General features: G+C 43.3%; 1 non-coding gene across 1 annotated transcript; it reads left to right on the forward strand.

Annotated features, from left to right (window-relative positions):
* The first annotated feature begins 709 nt into the window (after positions 1-709).
* Positions 710-791, forward strand: trnas-gcu (transfer RNA serine (anticodon GCU)). Its single transcript has one exon. It is a non-coding gene; the product is annotated as a tRNA-Ser (tRNA).
* Positions 792-8624: the final 7833 nt, after the last annotated feature.

Consider the following 8624-nt stretch of genomic DNA (forward strand, 5'->3'; position numbering starts at 1 on the left):
TTCTGACACTTGCTCACTGTGTTGCTGTGATCATACAGTGACTTGGTGTCACACAGTGCAGGAAAATGATACAGATCAAGGTTTTTGCATTGTTGCCTTCAATTGTCAGTTTAGCCTTATTTTGGATTTTGAAATTGTCTGTTCTGTACACAAGTGCGTGTCAAAAACATCTGAGCGGAAGTTAGGTGTTCCGAATAATGACATTGAGCACTATGCACTCTCCTCCAGTCGGGAAAACAATTCCTCACAGGCAATTTAATAGACAATATACAGCAGGTGCAGGAGTAGGCCATTCTGCCCTTTGAGCCAGCACCACCATTCATTATGATCATGGCCTGAACATCCTCAATCTGTATCCTGTTCCTGCCTTATCCCGATAACCCTTGATTCCACTATCCTTAAGAGCTCTATTCAACTCTTTATTGAAAGAACACCTCCTGCTGTCTGGGTTCTTCATTCCGTTGACTTCAAATATTCACAGAATTCAACAGACCTTGTTACATATTCATTTCCTCATTTTTGTTCAGATCACTGTGTGCATTGTGTGACAGTGGGAGTGCACTTGCCCCACAACCCAGGGGTCAGACCATAGTCTTGGAACCGTACTATGTTATTTATCATTTTACCAACACCAGGGAGAAATATCTGCTGCTCTGCATAATTTACCCAATTCAATTATTCATAAGGTCATAGCTGCGCCACGGTCTGTGACGAGGTGGCCGAGAGGTTAAGGCGATGGATTGCTAATCCGTTGTGCTTTGCACGCGTGGGTTCGAATCCCACTCTCGTCGCTGTCATCAAAGGCATTTTCGTGGGGCTGTTTTCAGATGATCACAGCTGTCGTATTGAAACTGGAACGCTAAGAGTCAGTTTACATCCATTTCCGCTATTACAAATTTACAAAGAATGGCTTGACCCTGTTGACTCAACTGTATTGAAATGTAGGTTGCATTGTGATAATGAAAGGGAGCGCGGTTTCCTTTTGCAAATCAAGTTGCTGTGAACGTTTTTTCGTATGTAAGACATCCAGGAAAATCAAATAACGAGAGCTGCGAAGTGCATGTTTATGCAAAGGAATTCTTAATGAACGTTTTGTCAGATGAAATCTGGAGGAGGTTGAGAAGAAGTAATTCATCCTGGTGAGAAGAGCACAGCGAGACAGCACAAAATGATGGCGATACTTCAAAGGGGCAGGGCGTGGGTGTAGGGGGAATGAGGACTGGCTGTAAATGCACAGTGGAGAATTGCCAATGTTGGTGCCGTGCATGGGCACGGAAAGGCTGACAGATTGGTCTCGCCCTCGCCCCTAGCTCTCGCCATTGATGAATGCTGGACATAAGGCACAGATAAACACAAGATGTGGGAAGCAAGCTCCCTCTCGTTATGCACACACTGGATGCATCACATTGAACTATGAACAACTGGAGAAATCAGCATGTTACCTTTAGGGAGTTGAACTAAACTGTGGATCAATGACCGCAGATTCATGCAACATAAACATGAAAAATAATTTAAAATGTAGGGTGAAGGTTTGCTTGCTCAGCTGTAGCTTTGATATCCAGACGTTTCATTACTTGGCTAGGTAACATCATCATCAGTGGCGACCTCCAAGTGAAGAGAATCTGTTGTCTCCTGCTTTCTCTTTATATCTTTCTCCTCGATGGGGTTCCTGGGGTTTGTGATGATGTCATTTCCTGTTCGTTTCCTGAGGGTTTGATAGATGGCATCTCGATCTATGTGTTTGTTTATGGCGTTGTGGTTGGAGTGCCAGCCCTCTATGAATTCTTAGGCGTGTCTTTGATTAGCCTGTCCCAGGATAGATGTGTTGTCCCAGTAGAAATGGTGGTATTTTTAATCCGTGTGCAGGGCTACGAGTGAGAGAAGGTCGTGTCTTTTTTTGACTAGCTGGTGTTCGTATATCCTGGTGGCTAACTTTCTTCCTGTTGTCTTACGTAGTAGTTGTGACTGTCCTTGCATTGAATTTTGTAGTTGACGTTGGTTTTGTCTGTGGATTGTTCTGGTTCTTTTAAGTTTGTTAGTTTTTGTTTGAGAGTGTTGGCGGGTTTGTGAGCTACTCGGATTCTGAGGGGTCTTAGTAGTCTGGCTGTCATGTCTGAAACTTCTTTGATGTATGGTTAGGTGGTTATGGTTTCTGGCTGTGTTTGGTCTGCTTGTCGTGGTTTGTTCTTGAGGAATGTGTGGACTGTATTTTTTGAGTATCTGTTCTTCTCGAATACACTGTAAAGGTGGTTTTCCTCTGTTTTCCGAAGTTCGTCTGTGCTGCAGTGTCTGGTGGCTCGTTGGAATACTGTTCTGACGCAGCTTCGTTTGTGTGTGATGGGATGGTTGCTGGTGTATATAAGTATTTGGTCAGTGTTTGTCGGTTTTCTGTATGCACAGGTTTGTAGTTCTCCGTTGTCTTTTCTTTCTACTGTGTCATTCAGGAATGCGAGTTTGTTGACGGTTTCTTCTTCCTTGTTGAACTTTATGCCTGTGAGAGTGTTGTTGATGATGTTAAATGTCTTTACTATCTTGTTTCGTTTTGTGATGACAAAGGTGTCATCTGCGTAGCGGACCCAGATTTTGGTTTGATTGTTTCTAGGGCTGTTTGTTCTATCTTTGCATTACCGCTTCTGCTCTGAATCCTGATAGCGGAGGTCCTATGGGTGGGCCATTGGGGGTTTGTTTGTAGACTATGTTGTTGAAAGTGAAGTGGGTGGTGAGGCACAGGTCCACAAGCTTCATGATGTTTTCGTTGGTAATGTGATTGATGGTGGTTGGTGTGTGTGATGGTCTCTTCTAAAAGTGTGTTTCCTTTGCCATGTCGATGTTGATGAAGGTGAACAGTGCTATTTTGTCGAATGAGACCATTGCTTCCCCTTCCTCGACTTTGGTGTTTTTGATGATTTTTAGGAATTCCTGGGTGGAGTGGATGGAGTGCTGTGAATCTTCTATGAGGTACTTCAGTCTTGAGTGTAGTTCTTTATCCAGTCTGTAATTTGGTGCTCTGGGTAATGAGACTATGGGTCTGAGGGGGCTCCTGGTTTATGGATTTTTGGTCGTCCGGTTCGACTTGGCCAACACATTGATCCTGGGACAGTCTAAGCAAAGACATGCTAGAGAATTCCCAGAGGCCTGGCACTCCAACAACAATGCCATAAACAAACACATAGATCAAAAAGCCATCTATCAACCCCGCAGAAAACAAACCGGAAATGACATCACCACAAACCCCAGGAACCCCATCCAGGAGAAAGATGTAAATAGAAAGCAAGAGACAACAGCTTCGCTTCACTTGGAGATCTCCACTGATGATGTTACCTAGCCAGGTAATGAAACGTCTGGATTTCAAACCTACAGCTCAGCGAGCAAACCTACACCCTAAACCTCAACCTGAGCTACAAACCTTCACAAACCTTGCGATTTAAAGTGTCTTTATACGAATATCATTAACAGACTTTTCGTTATAATACCCGTCTGGTTGAAAGAAGAAGACATCACATTTCAAGATAGATGACAACGTTACCAATTTTGTTTTGAAATTGAGATTTATTTGATCATTTTACACAGTGAACAAGTTCATTTTAAATAATGCAAACCACATTCTCTCACCTGGAATAAAAGTATGATTTCAATATAAACATTGTCCTTGCTAACTCGCAGTTACTCAACATGAAAAATAGGATGTAATGTTTATTAAGCATAGATCAATTAGCACCATTATCTTACTTCGGATTGACTGCAGTATGCACATGCTAAGTAAGGTTTAAGAAAGAATGACTTTTGGAAATAATGATTCGGTGGTGACTAAAAATAATATTAGGTTCTCATCATGCGGATATTCCACCAATGGGTCCAGTGGTGGAAATGTACAGTGGGCAGTATTTCTATGATGGTATAGACGTATGTGAGCCGCCAGGGATGGGAGCTCCCACTTCATCTGGAACAGCGTCTTTTGACGTGGACCAGGGAGCATTGTGGCATCCGTCTGGGAGTTCCAACCACACCTGGAGCAGCTTCCATTGACATGGAGCAGCAGGGAGCATTGGGACATCAGAGTGATAGATCCAACCTCAACTGGACCACTTCTCTTGACATGGAGGACGGAACATTGGGACATCAGTCTGGGAGCTCCAACCTCACAAGGATCAGCGTTTAATGACATTTAGCAGCTGGGCGCATTGGGACATCAGAGTGGTAGGTCTAACCTGAACTGCACCACTTCTACTGACATGGAGCAGGGAGCATTGTGACATCAGACTGGGAGCTCCAACTTCAAATAGAGCCGCTTCTAATGACATGGGGCAGCAAGGAGCATTGGAACGTCAGGTTGGGAGCTCCAAAATCACCTGGATCAGCTTGTATTTACATGGAAGAGGAGGGAGGATTGGGACATTAGGCTGGGGGAAAGGATATTCAACTATTTTAATCTAAAGTAAAATATGTTTCAACACCTCAGATGTTAATTGATTTATGAAGAATCTTTCCCGGGAAAATACTTAATTCTTTAGATAGTAAAGTCAAGTCCTGCAAATATTCAACTCAGGAAAACGCATTGGCCCAGAGAGAAAGGGGAGTGATGTTTCATGTCTTTGTCTTTTCATTTCTGGCCGTCTCTGCACTGGATTACATCACCGGAAGGACGTTTTCACTCATTTCCAGCAAATACCGTCAGGTCACTAACGTAATCTAATGATGAAAAATAATGGGAATATGCGATGTTATGATTAGGATGGAGTTTACTTCAAATTTTGGTGAAAACGTAGCAAAGTCAGTTGCAATTTCCAAGATCAGCAGTGACCTCATTGATTGGCTGATCAGATTGTGAATGGTCGTTTTTTTGAGGACAATTTGAAGTGAATCAATGATGGTGATTATCTTTGTTCTTTGTTCACCTTGTGACTATTACTGCTATTGCTCATGTCCTTGTTAACACCACAGCTCTGCAGCGTGTAAAACCTCAGCTGTGCATCTGGCCAGTGGCACAACCATTCGTATAGCTCGCTACGCATCAGGCGGTTGTAAGTTCAACTTTTACTTTGCGCAAGCGCATTGTGGAGATTCATCACACATCCAACCTAATCATTTTTGTAATGCTGAGGTGGATAATATTTGAAATTTTCATCTTCACGAGCGAAAATTCTTTCACTGTCTTCGATCAGTTAAGCATTACCAAGAGCTATCAGAGTAAAAATCACACAGCACCAGATGGTATTGAACAGACGTATTTGGAAGCACCAGTGTTCCATGCACTGCTTCTTCATCAGGTGTTTGTCAACTGTTTGAATCGAAAATGGCTTTGTCTGATTATTAAATGTATCCACCCCAGTCCAACACCAATACCTCCAAGTCATGGGTCCCGTCGACACCACGAACGGTCGGTTAAAGTCCAGATGATCTTCCAAAAGATCGCGCATATTGACACACACACCAAGTTTCTGCAGTAAAACACCCACCTGATGAAGGAGCGGCTCTCCAACAGCTAGTGCTTCCAAATAAACCTGCTGGACTCTGCCCTGATATTGTGTAATTTTTAACTTTGTCTACTCAATTCAAACACTAGCACTTCCATATCATAGACAACATCAGTCATGTCCCACCATTGTCAGAGAAGGCAATCCTGGAAGAGCCTAATACATTGCTCATGGGTACGTTTCATTTTCAGAAACCAACGCACTCAATCGCTGCAGCTCCGGTGGATGAAAAGGCAGAAAAGAAATAGCTGAGACTCGGTTTTGACAATATTTTGAAACTTTTTGGGAAGTGGAATCAGAGGAGAATGAAGGATTAACGGTCCGACTGTGCAGAGAGAGGGAAGGCACTATTCCCTTTGATGAGCTGGGGTATTGACTGATCTAAGGCATGAAACAGATTCCTGGTAGAGCTGCGCTCTCTGCATCAGGAACAAGAAGTCCTGATTTTCTAAACTGTAATGAAACCCAGGCCACTCAGTTAAAGCCCTGAATACTAACCACTAGACCACCAGGGATGAGGGCAGAAGCCGTTGCACCGTTTCTTCATAACACAGTTTTTGGAATTATGTCACTGCAGATATGTTTCCCTTCAAAAATGATTGAATTATCGCGTGTTTACAGCACAGATCTGGGTCCCTTCATCTCGTTTCCCAACACTTGGTCTGTAAACTTGTATGCTCTTACATTTCACGTGAGGTCTAATTTCTCTGGAACGTTTTAATCTCGTAAAACACAATAAGTGGGATTAAAGTTTGAGATGGGAACTGAACCCCATTTTTAACCATAGACTGAAGCACGCAGACACAGTTCCCCAAGTGTGTCACAGGCCTCGGGAGAAAACAAGCAGAAAGTAAGATTTCACCGACTTGTCTGATGTTGTCCCATTTCAGAGTTCAACACCAATGTCTGGTTACAGCAAAGAAAGGAAGCATTCAGCCCCTCCCGTCCCAGTGTTCCTTGCCCATTATTTCCCCATTACTCTGTAGTTTATACTGCCTCACCTCGTTCTTGCTGCCAAACTTTGTCACTGCTCACACCCGCTATTTCCTGTCCTGCCAAACGGTTTGCCTCAAGTTCTTGGAATGGAACACAGGAATGGCCTATTTCAAGCACTTTTCTAGTTTACAAGGACAGTGTTATCGCCACTGAGCAAGCACATTGCCAGCTCAGAGAGAAGGTCTCATCCTTTAGAAACTGAAATGCAAAGATGATTGGATGGCCTCAGTATTGTGAACCAACCAACCAGACCGGAATAGGGCCGAGGAGATCACGCACAGAAGGATGGGAGAATAGAATGTCGATTTTCTTGGTGTCCAGGGTGATTTTAACAGAAATCTTCCCTGGTAGTATAGTGATGCGGATTCAGTGATTTCACTGTCATGGCTCTTTAAAGGTTAACGTTTACAGCAATCAATATGAAATACTGCCTGATATTTCGAAGCAGAATGATGTGCAGCAGACAGAATAGTTTCCCTGCATGACCTAATAAGAGAGCTCAGAAGAGCGAGGAGGAGACATGAGAGCCAGGAGGAGACATTAGAAGTTGTTGGCGGATAGGATCAGGGTTAACCATAAGGCTTTCCATAGGTATGTCAGGAATAAAAGAATGACGAGAGTTAAATTAGGGCCAATCAAGAATAATAGTGGGAAGTTGTGTGTGGAGTCAGAGGAGACATGGGCAACACTAAATAAATATTTTTCGACAGTGTTCAGGATATAAAATGAAAATGTTGGCGAGGAAGATATAAAGATACTTGCATCTAGACTCGAAGAGATTGAGGTTCACAAGGAAGAGGTATTAGAAATACTATAGTGTGTGAAAACAGACATGTCCTCTGGGCCAGATGGGATCTATCCTAGGATCCTCTGGGAAGCAAAGGAAGAGATTGCCGAGCCTGTGCCATTGATCTAGAAATCATCATTATCTACAGGAATCGTGCCTGAGGACTGGAGGATTGCAAATGTGGTTCCCTTGTTCAAGAAGGGTCGTAGAGACAACCCTGGTAATTACAGACCAGTGAGTCTCACTTCAATTGTTGGTAAAGCGTTGGAAAAGATTATCAGGAATAGGATTTATAATCATCTTGAAAAGAATAATCTTGTCAGGGACAGGCAGCATGGTTTTGTAAAGAGTCGGTCGTGCCTAACGAATCTTATGAGTTTTTTGACAAAGTGACCAAACAGGTAGATGAGAGTAAGCTGGTTGATGTTCTGTATATGGATTTCAGCCAGGTGTTTGATAAGATTCCCACAGTAGGCTATTATACAAAATGCGGAGGAATGGAATTGTGGGAGACATAGCAGTTTGAATCAGTAATTGGCTCGCTCAAAGAAAACAGAGGGTTGCAGTTGATGCAACATGTTCATCTTGGTGTCCAGTTACTAGCGGCATTCCACAAGGGTCGATGTTGGGTCCACTGCTATTCGTCATTTTTATAAATGTCCTGGATGAGGGCTTAGAAAGGTGGGTTAGTAAATTTGCGGACAACACTATGGTCGGTGGTGTTGTGGATAGTGACGAAGGATGTAGTCGGTTGCAGAAGGACATAGATAGGATGCAGAGCTGGGCTGAGAGGTGGCAAATGGAGTTTAATGTGGACAAGTGTGAGGTGATAGACTTTGGACGGAGTAATCGGAATGCAAAGTACTGGGATAATGGTAAGATTCTTGGGAGTGCAGATGAGCAGAGAGATCTCGGTGTCCATGTACACAGATCCCTGAAAGTTGCCACCCAGATTGACAGGGTTGTTAAGAAGGAAAACAGTGTTTTGGCCATAATTAATACAGGAATTGAGTTATGGAATCAGAAGGTTATGCTGCAGCTGTACAAAGATCTGGTACGGCCACATTTGAAGTATTGTCAACGTTTCTGGTCACCGCATTATAAGAAGGATGTTGACGCTTTGGAAAGGGTGCAGAGGGGATTTTCTAGCATGTTGCCTGGTGTAGAAGGAATGTATTATGAGGAAATACTGAGGACCTTGAGGCTGTCCTCGTTGGATAGAAGACTGAGAGGTGACTTAATAGAGACATACAAGATAATCAGTGGTTCAGATAGGGTTGACAGGGAGAGTCTTTTTCCAAGTATGGGGACGGCAAACACGAGGGTCACAACTTTAAAGTGAGGGGAGATAGGTACAAGACAGATGT

Source organism: Chiloscyllium punctatum, chromosome 30 (assembly GCF_047496795.1).
Source record: "Chiloscyllium punctatum isolate Juve2018m chromosome 30, sChiPun1.3, whole genome shotgun sequence".
NCBI classification, from domain to species: Eukaryota; Metazoa; Chordata; class Chondrichthyes; order Orectolobiformes; family Hemiscylliidae; genus Chiloscyllium; species Chiloscyllium punctatum.